A 16,255-nucleotide genomic window follows, 5' to 3' on the forward strand; every position below is an offset into this window, starting at 1 on the left:
CCCCTCAGATGTTGTTTCCACCTGGGCCTGCATCTGTGTGTGTGAGCCACGCCTCTCCTGCCTTCCTGCAGCTCCCAACAGCCCCCACAGAGCCAAGGACACAATGACCGCTGAGTCACAATAGAAAGGCCTCTTGGAGGGGCGAGGAGACCTGTGCTTGGAGCAGCCCCTCAGGTGCAGCCAGGGGCAGCGGTCAGACTGCCAGACCACCTGGCCAAGCTCAGGGCACAAGCTGGGAGCTGGTGGCCCGGCTTGGGCTCCTTCCTGCAGCCAGCTGCCCAGCAGGGCCCTGCTCCTGGATCTCCGTCAGCTGAGACATGAACACCTGTGCCAGAGGGAAACCCCAAGTCCCCAAGGCTGCACTGCCTACCTGCCACCAGCGAGTCTCAGAGCAAGCCAGCTTCCCCACTGGGCATGCTGGAGCTGGTGGCTTTGGCCAGGGTGGTCAGCACGGCCCGGCCAGGCCCACGAGCGCACGCACTGGCCTGCTCTCCCTCCTGCAGCCCTCGCCTGCCCAGGGCCCATTCGTGTCAGCAGGTGACTATTTAGGACCAGCCCCATGGGGACCCAAGAAGGACAGTACATGCAAAGCAGAGGGCACTTCCTTCTGGAATGCACCAAGGTGTCCAATGGGGGCCTCAGAAGCACCCACACTCCCCTCCTCAAAGGGCTGCATCTGTGAGCATCACTCCTTGGCAGGAGTGGGGCCAGCATCCGGCACTGTGCCCACAGGGGAGACCCAGCAGGGCAGTGGGGTGGAGGGAGACGGCTGGGGTGGAGGGGCTCCTGGATGATCTTAGGGGGAGGTGGAAGTTGTCAAACTGGCGGTTTTGAGAAGACCCTGCCAACAGAAAGTCAGAGGTCAGGGGTCAGGCAGGTTTGGGATGTGAAGAAGGCCAGGCCAGGACAGGGGGAGACAGGCTGCTGGGCCAGGGGATCTGAGCAGAGATGGAGGCTTTAGGCAAAGGCAGCCCCTACCCGACAAAGATGGGGCCTGGGTGGAGCTGGGGAGGAGTGGGGGTAGGTAGGCCAGGAGACGGCTCCGGCCCAGGGCTCACTTCCAGCTGCAAACAGGTGATCTGGAGGGATGGGGTTGTGCTGTGGGTACTCACGCCCCTGAGGTCTGGCAGCACCGGGGGATGGCCACAAGTGGCTTCCATGGGTCGCCTCGCTCCGTGGTGCCTGGGCACGTGCAGCTGCCCTGTCCAGGCACAGAATCTTGTCCCCCACGCCTTGCTGGTGGGGGGTGTCCCCGATCCCAGCCCTAGGACAGTGGCTGTGCAGCTGCCGCCCCAGTGGGAGGGGCCCTCAGTGAGGAAGGAAGCAGCTTTCTTTGCAGGAGTCTCGTGGGCGTCTCTGCCTGGCCAGCCCGCAGACCCTCGCAGAGCCCTCCCTGACCACATCGCCTGCTGTGCTTCCTCAGTCACGTGGGCTGCGGTGGTGGACACCACGGCCTGAGGGCTCAACCCGCAGACGTCGATTTCTCACCGTGGGAGGCTGGGAGCCCAAGATGAGGGCACCAGCAGAGTCCGCTCCTGGCGGGAGCCCTCCTCCTGGCGCGCGGACGGCTGCTTTCTGGCTGTGTCTGCACGTGGTGGAGGCACTTGACAGAGCAGAGGGCTCTGGTCTCGTCCCGTAGGGCACTAATCCCATCCCAGCCCCTAAGGGCCCCCTAACCACAGCCTCCTCGCAAAGGCCACCCCTCCAGATACCGTCCCGTGGGGAGACTGGGACCTCAGCGATTGGGGTGCGCACGCCCCGAGCTCCCAGCAATCCCGGGGACTCAGCTCTCCCCGCCGGCCTCTCGGGGTTGCGGCCAGAGCTGGAGGCCAGGTGCTCCGAGCCCCCACCCCCTCCATCATCCACGCCCCTCACCGGAGGCAGGACCGGCTGCCTCCGCTCTTCCCACCACGAGCAGAGCCTCCCGGCAAGGGCTTCGGGCGGCTGCCCTGGGTGCCGAGCTCTGAAGGACAGGCGGGAAGCGCCCAGCACAGCAGGCCGGGGACGGCCAGGACACCGGGCCACCTGACTCCGTCTGGACGGCTGCCCGCGCGTCAGGGGTTCTCTCCTCTTGTCAAGGGTCTCGCAGCCAGGGCTCCGTGGGCGGGGGCATCTATTCCTGGACCGCCTTTGGCATCTCAGGACCTCCGGAAAGGGGTCAGAATCCCCATGGGGTGTTATCACTGCCTGAAGATCCTACCAGATTTTGAGAACACAGGCAACACTGCAGGACAGCGTATGGCCCTTGAGATAAAACGACTTCAGAGGAGAGACGCCAACAGCCCCCTGCCGGGGCCAGACCCTGGTGGGAGGGGCAGGAAGATTTCGAGGCGACCCCCCCCCCTGCCCCTGCCCCTGCTGCGCTGGACCGGGAGGCAGAGGCGGGGCCAGGACCACCTGCCCTGCGGGCGCCACCCCCAGAGCCGGCCGCGGCGCGTGGGGAGGAGACCGCCCTCCTCTCCCCACAGCTGACCGGTCGGGGCTGCGGGGGCGGGCGCTGCGCGGGAACCCGTGCCCGCAGCGGAGTCTGCGCAGGGAGGGCCGGAGCAGGCCTGGCGCCAGGCAGAGGGGAGGCGAGGGGCAGGCTCCCTCCTGGAAGTCACGGCCGGCCGGCCTGTCAGCTTCCCAGCCATCCCTGCGATGCCCCCGCGGAGGGCCGGGGCTGGCGCGGGGCTGCCGAGTCCTGCGGGCCCCATTCCAGGACGAGTGGGGTCTGATTCCAGGTAAAGGAGTGCTGGCTGAGGCCCCACGAGACATCCCTAGCAAGAGGGCGCACAACTGTGCCTTGTTGTAGAGCCAGAGCGGCAGCAGACCTCATCCTTTGCTAATTTTTATCCGCCCGAGGGGCCGCCTGTGTGCTGGGCTGGGCTGCGTTCAGACCCAGAAGAGACCCGCCCGTGGACGATTAGTGATGTCTGGCGTGGGCACACGTTGGGGGTCTGAGAGAGGCGATTTTGCCCTCTGCCCAGATGAATACATGGGGCACCTGTCAGGTGGTTCTGCCGCAGCTGCAGCTTTGCCAAGATTTGTGAGCCCCCAGCATGGCCGGGGAGGGGGGCTTCCACAGGTGCTGCGCACCTTCACCTGAGAGCAGGTGCGCCCCCCGTGGTCCCACGTGGCGGCGCTTCCAGACCTTTCTGTGTGCTCACCTCTACCCTCTTCTGTTGAAAACACACCTTGGAGAACCCAGGAATGAGGTCCCCTGATTTTCACAGTGGAGAATAAATGGGTAAATTACTACCTCCACAAAACACACACAGTCAGAGCAGTCTTTCTCTAATTTTTCTTTTAATCCTGGACAAGCGAAACAATGCTGCCTGGAAGACCTCACCCTCCTGGGAAGGGGGGTCCTGGCTTCAGGTGAATCTGTGTCTACTCAGCGTGGTTTACTTCCGATGCCAGCAGGGGAGGCAGGGGGTGGTTTGCAGCCAGACAGGCCTAGTTCAAAGGTCTTTTTCTGTCCCTCACTAACCACAAAACTTCAGGTGAGTCCTGAATCCTCTCTGAGCCTGTCTCCTCCACAACAAACTAGGAGTCATTCGTCCATTCATTCATTCATTCATTCAGTGACTGGGCTTTTCCTAGGCGTGTTTGTTAAGCCCACTCAGCAGATTAAACGAGAAAGTATGTACCACCCTGAGCACTGGGCCCCCTCCTCCTCTCCCCACCCCACACCCCCCGACACTCTGCCCTAGAACTTTCTGCCTTCTGTCAGGAAGTCTGGTCTCCCTGCAGAGCATCCCAGAGATGTTCAGACAGCCCAGCCTCCAGCTTCCACTAGGACATGGTCTCTAAGATACCCCAACTCCTTCCAGCCAAGGCTGCTGCCCTCCCACTGGAGGCCCAGAGCCCCTCCCCTCCTCTTTGTTCTTAAACCAAGTGCACACTGGGCTGAATGTCCAAGAAAAAAGTGGCATTTATTGGTATTTTTTCTTCCACTGTGTGGGTGAACCACAACGCATCAGCCGATGGCCACTTGGGTTGTTTCCACTTTCTGACTGTTGGGAGTGAGGCCACTGTGAGCATTCGTGGCCCAGCTTCCACATGGACGCGTGTCTTCATTTCTCTCGGGCCCTGGCAGTGGGATGGTTGGGTCACGTGGTAGCAGGGCTGCGTCCCTGCGGCGAGTCTCTGGTCACTCTCCCCAGGGCTGGGGCGGTTTTACGTCCCACCAGCAGGCCTCGCCAACACTTGCACTATCTGACCATCAATTCTAGCCATCCTGCAAGATGCGAGGTGGAAAGCTGGCTGCCTCCGGCACCTTTCACTGTAGGGGTCCCCCAGCGGGGGAGGGGGCTGCTCCGGGACCCCGTCTTTGATCTCCTGACCCCCGTTTCTCAGGGACGACTTCTCCCACTGTGAGGATGTCGCTGTGATCTCCTCACCCGTGTTCCTTGTGGTTGTGGGTTCACGCCTCCTGCGATCTCTTCACTACCATTTCAGCGGGGCTCCAGAGCGAGCAAGAGTGGAAAGGGCCAGGGTTCCGTCCCAGAAGCCCCCATTCTTACAGCCAGTTTCCTTCAAGACAAATCTCTCCACATCTCTTCCACGTGGTCAGGAAAAAATTCCACTTGGGCACCCACCTTCCTCACGACGTGGACTTTATGGCCTCTCTGGCATCAGACCAGAGAGACCCCCACTCATACCCTGAGCCATGTGCGCTCCTTTCCCGCGGCCTGTGATGCCCACTCCTCGTTGTCTGGCCGGTTCCTTCCAGTCCGTACAACTCAGCTCGAGCAACCCCTCCGTGACGACATCCAAGACCCCCGGCCAGATTTAGACCCCCCTCCTCATTGGTCCCCAAACACCATAGCTTTGGCCACGTGGCTCCGCAATCTCTCAGTTACGTGTCTGCTCTGCAGACAGAGCTCAGCACATAGTAGGTGCTCAAGAAATCTTTGCCAAATGAATAAATATATAAATGAAGAATAAAGAAATCTGTAAAATGGGGACTCCAGAGAGCATTTGCTGAGTTTCTGCTGTGTGCAAAACATCATGTGATTATTGACAGGAGGGGTGAAACTCTAGGGGCCTGTCTCTGGACTCCAGCAGGTCCACACCCATGTCCCAGCTGCGTCTCTGCTGCTTGTGGGCAGGAGTGTCTCTGGAGCTTCTCTTTGGGATGAGCACACAGTAGGACCTCAATAAACGTGGTCAGCGACGAAGAGGAAGACGAGCTGTCCAGCTGCTCTGCCTCTGCACGTACCACTGGGCAATAACTGTACCCCTTTCAAAGGAAGGAAATGGAAACATGGATGCCCTCTTGTTCTTTCTTTCTTATTTTATTGAATCCTTCAAAAATTCCAAAAAGTCAAATAATACAGCAGCGGATGAAGAAAAAGTCAGCAATAACCTTCTCCCTGCCCCCCAGCCTCTCCAGGAATAACCAGAGTTTATTTTTGCTGCTCATCTGTCCTCACCTTTCTCTGTGTTCATACAAAATTCACATATGTATTTCCTATTTGGCTTCGCCATTTATCAGCAAAGAACCACTCTGAACACGTGAGCTGGCCCCTTACCATAAAAGCACTTTCGGAATGTTAAAAATTCTCTCTACACCTGAGGAATTATTATCTTTCCAAATCTGAGGACCTTCCTGTTGCCATTAGCAATATCTGCTTGCAATGTGTAAAAATAAATAGTGAGAAATTCGGGCTCCAGAATGGAAGGAAGGATGTGTTCTTGCTATAAACCCCAGCACAACCCTGTATCACCACTCAGAAAGCCCGCGAATAAACCTGGAACCTTGACTACTAAATACCTTTCTGACCACTCAGAACTAGATTCTGTTCAAGGCATGATCATGTGTTTACCAACTGAGATTCCTAAGAAATCCTTAAAAGTTGAAATCATGTGCACCTGCTGGACTTGCTGAGGTGGGGCTGGGGTGCTGGACCCTGCCTAAGTGCGGAGTCCCGCCGGCCCCTCCTGTGCGTGCTCAGGAAACCCAGTGTCTAACTGTTATCAGCCCAGGATGCGCTCGCATCTGGCCAGCCTGGGACGTCTGCTGGCGACCTCCTCCCCGCGTGCCCTCCTGAGGCTCTGCGGGGCCCTGACACCCCTGTGCTGACCGCCCTGCACAGACCCGACCAACCTGCTGTGATGCCCCGGGGTTTGGGACCAAGCAGCTGAGGAGCCTCCCAACAGGGCCGTGGGCACATCCCATGCCCGCACAAGGAGCAGAATCTCATGTAAACAGGCTGCCTCAGAGGCAGGACCCACGGCCATCCTCGCACCTGCTCCAGCTCACCGGGAATTAGGTGGGGGTGGGGACAGGTATCCTCAGTGCCAGGCGCTGCTCTATTCTCCCACCTGAACATCTCCCGTGCGGGTCAAAACTGCCCAAGTGCCAGCATGGGGCTCACCAGAGCTCCAGCCAGGAGGGAGGGTGCAAAGGGCAGGGGGCCAGGATGAGGGTCCTTCTGTGATGGGACCCCTGTGCTACTCCAACCCTCACATCCCTTCCCGGGGCATGGAATTGCTCGTGGAAACAGCTCAGGGGTGGATGAGGGACCAGGTGTCAGTTACCGGAGCTGGGTCTGCTCGGGTCAGGGGGATTCTAAGCAGCAAAAGCAAAGGCTTTATCTCAAACCAGATGTACTGGCTGAGCGTCTCACATGATCAATAGATAAGCTAAAAATTCCAGTCTCGCCAGATTATTTCCAAGAGCATTGATGCCAGAACAAGGGAGGATGGTGGCCCCTGAACAGATGGTCTGGGGGAAAGGGGGTGTAGCCTTGGCTCCTGCCCCGCTGGCCCCCAGCCTCTGCCCAAACCACAGAGCCCTGGAGGCTCTGTTCAAAGGAGCTTTCCCCCAGGTCTCACCTGCACCTCCTCATCCCAGACCTGGGAACCAGAGTGTCCCCAACACCCCCACATGGAGACCACAAGTTCATGGAGAGCTGGAAGGCCATCAGGGTCAACAGGACACTCCTCCTAGAGGGACAGGCGTCCCCAAGGCCACAGAGCTGGTGAGACGGAAGTGTACTGAGGTCCTCCCCTCAGACCCTGTCCTGCTGCTCCCTGAGGGTCTCCGGGAGCACTTCCCCAGGTGTGCACATTTCCCAGGTGTGCACGTTTCCCCAGGTGCACATGTCTAGAGGAGCTTCATCCTGCAACCACAACAGCCAGCAGTGATTCTTCCCGCTTCGTCTCGTGGCAGCATGGGGCCCGCTGGTCCTGGGGCACGGGTACAGCTGACTGGTGGTGAGTGGTTCCTCTCTGCAGGGCTGCAAAGGACCTTGTTTTGAATGGAGGCCGATCAAGGTGCTGGGAAGTGGCCTCCGGAGGGGGCCACCTGCACTGACCTGAAAACCAGCCCTGGAGGATGGATGGCTTCCTTGGTCCTGCTGGGCTGGGCTGGGTGGCAGCAGCTGGCTCCCTCTCCTCTCTGACAGCCCGTCTGACAGGGCCTGGGAAGAGCCTGGGTCCCCGCCTCCGGCTCCAACACAGCACCTGCCACCAACCCACGCAGGAGGTGTAGGTCCAGGGAGGTGGACAGCATGGGTTAGCTCAGGGGGCACCCTGCTTCCAACATGACCCAGATTCCTGTCTGGGGAGGAGCGAGGCTGGGCCACAGCAGCACAGAATGCTGCTGGGGGCGCGGTATGAGGCCTGTGAGGTTCTGCACACTCAGGGAGGGGATCCTGACAAAGCAGGTCCTCCCCGAGCCTGGACTGTGTGCTGGGCCAGACCTGGAGCGGTCGCCTCTGGCCCCTGACAGCCACGCACGGGAGCTGGGCGGGAGCACAGGCCCCGCACACCAGTGCCTGGGTGGGCGAGGAGCAGTCAGCACGCGGAAGCAGCGTCCTCCGCGCCCCGGCCAGCCGTGCAGCGGGGCTGTGCGCCCTGGCCGGCGCCGAGACAGTGTCAGGCTGTCAGCGTGCTGACTCTGCAGGGCCGCTCCAGGCTGCTGGCGGGGCGGGGAGGGCACACGGAGCCCACGCCCTCGCTCTCCCCGGTGCTTCACGGAGCCGCAGCCAGACAGATGCTGCTGGACCGGAGCCTCCAGCCGGAGCGCAGCGGGCAACGGAGGCAGAAGAGCAGGCTGCGCCAGGACCTGCTCAGACGGCGGAGGGCGGGCGGAGGGCCGCACCACGGGGGAGCGGGGCCGCGGGGGAGGGCGGGGCCGCAGGGGGGTGAGCTCGGCTTCAGCACAGGAGGCTGAAGCCCCGCAGTGTGATACCAGCTGGATCCGCAAGACACACGCAGACAGACGGCGATGCCCAGGCTGCCCCATCCCCAGGGAAGGAGGGAGACAGGGAGGGGCCCCCACGGAGGAGCAGTGGGCGCAGTGAGACGCTTCCTGAGACCTGTGGGGGAGACAAGGGAGCTGGAGGGGTGGTCTCTGCAGCCCCCACCCTCCTCTGAGCCGTGCCCACTGCCCGTCATGGTCCAGCTGGATATAGACACAGAGAGATAAAAGGGAACTGTTCTCGGGGGCATGGGGTGTGGCTCATCAGGTAGATGGGGTGATGCTGGTGGGCTCTCACCACTCAGCCCGCTGAGCACGGCGGTCACATCCCTGGGGCCCCGTGCTCCCCCTCCAGGCAGCTTCGTTCCAGCTTTACAAGAGGCCGTGGGCTCTGAGGGGCTGCCTGATTCACCCAAGGCCCCACAGGGAGGAGGGTGGACCCCAGGAGCAGAACGTGATGTTTTTCACCAGTAGTGAGGCTGCAAATCAGGGCCACAGGGTGCAGGCTCCTCCAGCAGAGGTGCTGGTCCAGACCCACTCCCTGAGCCGTGTCTCCAGACTGGGAGCCCCCAAGGTTCCAAGAGGCAGCTGCAGACCCAGGCAACGGCCGCCCCCCGCCCCACAGAGCTCCCCCTGTGTGGAGGGGGGCATCGGGCTTCGTGGGCGGGCTGCAGCGTGGGGGCGGGCTCGGGGCTGGGGCGGCTGAGGCTGCTGTTCCTGGTGGCCTGTGCAGTGGCACCGCCCCAGGGCCAGATGGTGTCCCCACAGCCGACTTCTCAGGGAGGAGCTGACACTTGTCAAGGGACTTGTCATGGGGAAGAGATGAAAGGTGTGGATGGGGGGTGCCAGGCAGGGCTGAGGCCCGTCAGGACACACTCGCTCCTCCCACCCCCTCTCCTGTGTCTCCACGGAGCAGAACTGGGAAGCAACAGGGACACCGCCATGTACAGATATTCAACCTTTTCAAAAGGAGCCCTTTAGGGAAATTTTTCTTCCATTATGAAAGTCATATATATTCATTATTAAATAGATACCAAGCAGGAAACTTTTGAAAAGAAAGCAGTCATCAAGCAGTGCCCACCCCCTGCACAGAGCCTTTTTTATGTTGTATTTCCTGACAGTAGTGTGTATATATATTTTTTCTTTTTACAAAAAGCTGGGATAAGTAAATTCACTCAACAAGAGTTAAACTGAGCTATTCAGCGCTGAAGCTGCCTGTGCCAGGGGGTTGGAAATGCCCAAGCCAGGGCTGAGCTCCCTTCTCTGGGTTCGAGCACTTGCCCGGGTCCTCCTGGTGCTCAGTCATCCGTGTCCAGGGCTGACGGGCCAGGAGGCTTGTGTGAAAGGAAATGTGTAGTGTCCCCCAGAACTGACCTCAGACTTTTTAGCCAAAAATCAGTGTCTGGCACCAGCCACAGGACATCTCTGTCTCAGTGAAAGGGGTCCCCCACAGTTCTGCTTTGGCAGGGGAACAGAGGACCAGAGGCTTTTGAAAGTCCTGCCGAGTTATGTGGGGCACTGGGTTGGGGTAGGGGGTGGGTGAGGGGAACAGGGGGGAGCTGGGAATGAGCCTGGCTCCTGGCTCGGGGACGTGGGGACCATGCCGCTCCATCCGCCGGGGATGGGACGGGTGGTTCAGCCTTGGACTGTTCTACATGCCTGAGGGATACCCGGGTGAGGGCAGGGCAGGCAGTGAGCAGAGGATGGCCTGGATCGCAGGGGACAGTTAGAGACGGGACTAGACACTTGGGAGTTTCCACCATTAGGTGGTAACAGAAGCTGTAAGACTGAGTGAGAGCCACCTCCTCCCAGCTCCACCTCAGGAAGTTTGCAAGGAGGAAAGAAGAAATGAAGAGAAGAAAAGGGAAGAGGGACTGATTATAGGACCCAGAGTGGCATGTGGCAATGGAGTGTCTACAGGAAGACAAGTCCACCACGGGCCTGAGAAGGAGTAGTCATATTTGAAAGAGGATCTGTCATTTTCAACATTTTCAAAATCAGAGAGTGATACAGTAAGGCAAGAGTGGAAATTGCCCATTGAATTTATTCACTTTTATAGGAAATTATAAAATCTGTCAACAGAGAAGAAGTACAGCTTTTTGTTTTTATGGAACAGGCCCGTGTACTCACACCCAGATTCAATATGTCATTAAGATTTTGCCATATTAGCCACAGACCTTTGAAATAAAACACCAAATACATGACTGCAGAAAGCGTCTCTGTGCTTGTTGCCTGCACCTGTGTGTGGGGTCGAGGCCTTGAAGCAGAAGTGCTGGGTTTGCCCCCAGACACCCTCACCACCACCGCAAGGGAAATGGAAGGGAGCTTGAGTGCTAGGTGTCTGAAAATCAGATGAGAGTATCTTCACCCACCAGCTCAGAGGTGCAATATGCATTCTCATCTCCACCTGGACTCTCCTGGTGGAAAAATTCTCTCCTGAAAAGTCAGACTCCAGGCCTGTACTATGAACATTTCAGGAGACCTAGATTTATACCACATGGAGTTCTATCTAAGCCAACAAGTTAACAGTTATCCATCCCAGAGCCAATCCTGGGTGTCTGGCATGAACAAAAGGGGAACCGTGCCCGGGGCACGCTCCCACAGCCAGATTCCAGTACATGTGTGCGTGTAGGTGGGCCTTCTGCGTGTGCGCTCAGGCAGTCAGCATCGCCCAAACCGGGAGGATTAGCACTCCTAAGAAATCCATGTCCTGAAACAGCCTGAAAGTAAATACAAAAGTTTTAAATGAATACTTTTTTTAAATGAAAAAACTGAAATTCTAAGTAGAGAACAAGATTTAGAAAAGAACCCAAACAAACTCCTAGAAATGACTCTCTAGGTATTTGGAATTTAAACTTAATGAAACAGTTACAAGGCAAATTATATTCAGCCACAGAGAGAATTCATGAACTGGAAGACAGATGTTATAGGTTGAGTTGCAGCCTCACAAAATTCCCATGTTCGTGTCTTAACTCCCAGGAACTCAGGGTGTGACTGTATTTTGAAGTAGGGTCTTTAGCTAGCTCACTATGTCAAAACAAGTTCACTAGGTTGGGTCCTAGTCCAGTAAGACCTGTCTTTACAAGAGGAGGCATTTGGAGACAGACGCACACACAGGAATAACCATGTGAAGACACGGGGAGGGGACGTCGTCTGCAAGCCCAGCAGAGAGGCCTCCACAGAAGCCAACCCTGCCAGTCCCTTGGTCCTGGAGCTCCCGCCTCCGGGACTGTGAGCAAATAAGTGTCTGTTGTCCAAGCCGCCTGGTCTGAGGTGCTCTGTTACGGCAGCCATGATACACTAATTACCCAGAAGACAACAGAGAACGATGACGAGACAGGAAAAAAAAAGAATAAAGAAAAGTAAAGCAGACAGAACTAAGAACAAGAAGGCCCAACATACAAACAATAGCCTCCCAGAGGGAGGGGAAATGTGTACGGCAGGAATGTGAACCAATGCTCCAGAAATGGTCCATGTGAGTCCTCAGACTTCAGAGGCATAAAAGACCCAGAGAAGAATACGTAAACCTCAGTCCCCAGCTGGACACACCGTGGTGACTGCACGTGCCAGACACCGTGAATTACCCTGGGCAGCATCTGTTCTAACTTCCGCCAGGTTTCCTTCCTCCATCTGACCTGCGCACAAGTGGGCACGAGGAACCAGTGCAGAGATGTTTGCCACAGGCGTGTGCACCGGCTCACACTGGCTCTGTGGTGTTCTATTTCACAGTAAAGAAACATCCACGGCCAGTTCAGCAAGATGTTAGCTCGCCTTCCTCCATCATGTCCTCCCTTGAAGGCGGGGTACAGCCGTGGGGTCTGGATTCCCCCGAGGTTGCTCCTTCTGTTTCCTGGATGCAGAGCAGGCAACGTGGGTGGCAGCTGCAGGCGGAGGAGAGTTGGGGACTTGTGACAGCTGACCAGAAGAGGTGTCGCCGACTCCTCAGGGGTGGCCCCTGGGCCACCAGCTCGAGGGCGACCAGGGCAAAGGCAGGAAGGGCAAAGAAGCGCCGCCGCAACAGCGCGTTTTTACAGCGAAGCCGCTGGAAGGCCCTAGGGCAGGGCCCTGAGGGAAGAAAACACAGGGCTGAGGGAGCAAGAGGGGGGGGGTCAGTTGATGGGCCGCGGGCTGCTCTGGGAGGAAGTCACGTAGACGCAGCTGATGGGCCAGAAACACAGCCAGAGAGCAGCCAGGATCTGGGTTTCCCAGGCAGAGGCCGGACGTTTCAGCAACAGGCACTTCTAGGTGGCAGCAGGGTCCAGGGTGCCAGAGCAGGACTGAGAGAGGAAAGTGGCTGGGGTTCAGGGGGTCGGCACGTCATGTCCTCAGGGAAACCGCAGCCACTCAGGGTGATGGGGGAGCTAGGGTGCACAGAAAGACTAAACGCCCAGACCCCGGAGCCCAGGGAAGGGGCAGCGATGCACAGAGTCAGAAAGTGTAGGCTTGGAGGGTGAGTATGACTTAGCCAGAGGGAGCGGCTGCTGAGACGGGGCGATGAGGAGCCTTGGGGGCAAGGAGGACCCCTCCCCATCCCGAATTCTGTGGGGTGTGAGAGGGGCTGCACTTGTAGCAGGAGGCAGAAGCTGGGTCAGAGGGAAGGCAGCACATCTCCATGGAAACCACATCCCTGGGGCATCCAGAGGAAGTGTGGGGGATGCTGACAGGAGGTCATGCTCTGCTCAGAGACCCAGGGTGGATAAGGGAGCAGTGGGAGCCTGGATGCTGGCATGGTGGGGGCATGGTGGGGTTGGCTGCTAGTGGCCAACATGGATCCCAGAGGAGCCCCCATGGAAAGGGGATCTCTGTGGAAGGAGCCCACTCCACTCTGGGTGGTTGGGCCTCTGGAAACATCCCTGGCTCTAAGACTAGAGGAATTTTAGTAAAAAGAGATACCTACTCCTTATTGAAAGAATAAAAATCAAAATGCAGAAGGAAATATTTTATATTATGATAAGGAATATGCCCTTAAAATAACACCCTCCCATAATATGAAATGGTCCTTAAAATCAGACAGTAAAAATGGTTGTTTGCCAACTGCATCATTATCCAATCGTCTGAGGGGTTGTCAATGCAGTCGTGACTGGGAAAGAAGAGGCCCGCCTAGAAGGGAGAAGGTCACAAAACTATCAGTATTTGGAGGAAAAGTATTACTATTTAAAACCTGAAAAGAATCAGTAAAACATTCAGGGCCATAAGAAGTTCCAATGACAAAGTAGGATATGAAAAAAATCCGATAATCAAAGATGTCCCCATCGGCTGTCATAGCGAGTGGACCACATTATTAGACAAAAAGCTGTCACTCACAACGGCATCAAGAACCCCAAAATGCCCAGGAGCAAACCAAACCCCGAATAATCAGGACTGCATAAAACTCTGCCCAGAGGGTTTCACTTTCAAGTGAATAAATGAAGATAAACATCAAGTCCCCGGATGGCAAGACTAAATATTGCAAAGTTGCTCATTCTTTGCAAATTAATTTACATATTTGACATGTTACCAAAAATTCTTCAGAAGGAAATGTTTTAGAATCAAATAATTCTAAAATTTATTTGAAAAAAATTACAAGAATACCTTATGACACAGGGAGAAACAGCTAAGTTTAACACATAGACTAAAACCAGAAGAATTAAACTCAGCACAACACTGATATACTAACAGAAAGACCAATGAGACGACACAGCCCAGAGAGCTTCTGGTGCGTAAAACCTTCATGAAAAACAAAGGCGGTGGCGCCTCACCTCCAGCGGGGCGCGGAGGCGGTGGTCCAATTCATGTGCTAAATCCGTTGATTAGCTTTTGGAAGACAGACTAATTTAGATCTTTATTCCATGTCATACAACAAAAGTATTAAAAGAAAATTAAGTATAAACTATTAAACAAAATATAGAATGAACAAGTACTAGTATTTATCTGGATTTGGATGGGGGCAGATTTCCTACATGCGAAAAATTGGTGCAAAAAGAAAAATCTAGTAATACATTGAAAGATGTCGTGTGTACATATAAGTACATATACGTCGAAATGAACAGGACACATAAAACAGGAGAAAGTATCTGGTGATACTACACATAGGAAATCCTAAAGACACCACCAACACCCGCTAGAGCTCATCAAAGAATTCGGTAAAGTTGCAGGACACAAAATTAATACACAGAAATCTGTTGCATTTCTATACACTAACAAGGAACTATCAGAAATTCAGAAATTAAGAGAACATAACCTCATCAAAAGAATAAAATACCTGAGAATAAATCTACCTAAGAGGTAAAAGACCTGTTCTTGGAAAACTCCAAGACAGGGATGAAAGAAATTGAAGATGAAACAAACAAATGGAAAGACATATCATGCTCATGGATTGGAGGAATCAATACTCTTAAAATGACCGCACTACCCAAGGTAATCTACAGATGCAGTGCAATCCCTATCAAGATACCAATGGCATTTTTCACAGAACTAGAACAAATAATTCTAAAATTTGTATGGAAACACAAAAGACCCTGAATAGCCAAAGCAATTGTATAAGAAGGACCAAGCTGGAGGCACCACACTCCCTGATTTCAAATTAAACTAAAAAGCTGCTGTAACCAGAACAGTCTGGTACTGACACAAAAGAGACACACAGACCAAAGGAACAGAACAGAGGTCTCAGCAGTGAGCGCACACTTTTACGGGCAATTAATCTGCAGCCAAAGAGGCAGGACTAGACATCGGGGGAAAAACAGCTTCCTCGGTAAATGGTGTCGGGAAAACTGGACAGCTACGTGCGAAAGACTCAAACTGGACGAATTTCTCACACCATATACAGAAGCAAACGCTAAGTGGATTAAAGAAAAACGTAAGACCCGAAGCCATAAGGCTTCTGGGAGAAAACGTAGGCATACAGTCTTTGGCATCAGTCTTAGAAGTGTTTTGTTGGATCTGTCTCCTCAGGCAAGGGCAACAAAAGCAGAAACAAACAAATGGGACGACATCAAACTAAAAAGCTTTTGCACAGTGAAGGGAACCAAAACAAAAAGGCCACCCACTGAATGGGGATGTTTGCCAACAATATACCTGCTAAGGGGTTAACACCCAAAACATGCAAAGAACTCGTACAACTCAACATCAAAGAAACAAACCACCTGATTACACAGTGGGCAGAGGGTCTGAGTAGACATTTTCTCAAGACACACAGGTGGCCAACATGCACATGAGAAGACGCTCAACATCATGGATCATCAGGAAGATGCCAACCAAAGCCACAGTGAGGTGTCACCTCACACCTGAGAGTCAGAGCAGCCGTCATCAAAACAACAGCAGTACTGGTGAGGATGTGGAGTAAAGGGGACCCTTGTGCACTGCTGGGGGAAGGTAAATTGGCTCACCTGCTGTGGAAATCAGTCTGGAGTTTCCTCAAAAAGTTGAAAATAGAATTACCATATGATCCAGCAATTCCACTTCTGAGTATACACATGAATAAAATGAAAACACGAATTTGAAACGATATATGCACGCCTATGCTCAGTGCAGCATTATTTACAGTAGCCAAGACACGGAAGCAACCTAAGTGCTCATCAACAGACGAACGGATAAAGAAGATGTGGTAGATGTTACTGAGATATAAAAAAGTAAAATTTTGCAATTTGCAACAATATGGATGGACCTAGAGGGTGTTATGCTAAGTGAAATAAGTCAGACGGAGAAAGACAAATACTATGTGGTTTCACTTATATGTGGAATCTATAAAACAAAACAAATGAACCAACATAACAAAACAGAAACAGAGTCATAGATGCAGAGAACAAGCAGGCGGTGGGTGGGGGTGGGGGGAGAAACAGATGAGGGAGATGAAGACGTACCAACCTCCAGTTGCAAAATAAATGAGTCACGGGCATGAAAGGTACAGTGTGGGGAACTTAGTAATTATGTAACATCCTCATGTGCTGGCGGGTGACAAGCAGACTTACCGTGGTGACCATTTTGAAATGTATAGAAATATCAAATCACTATGTTGTGCACCTGGAACTAACATAGTGTTGTAGGTCAACTGTACTTCAAAGACAAGCAAACACACAAACTCAG

Source organism: Camelus bactrianus, chromosome 5, assembly GCF_048773025.1.
Source record: "Camelus bactrianus isolate YW-2024 breed Bactrian camel chromosome 5, ASM4877302v1, whole genome shotgun sequence".
NCBI lineage: Eukaryota > Metazoa > Chordata > Mammalia > Artiodactyla > Camelidae > Camelus > Camelus bactrianus.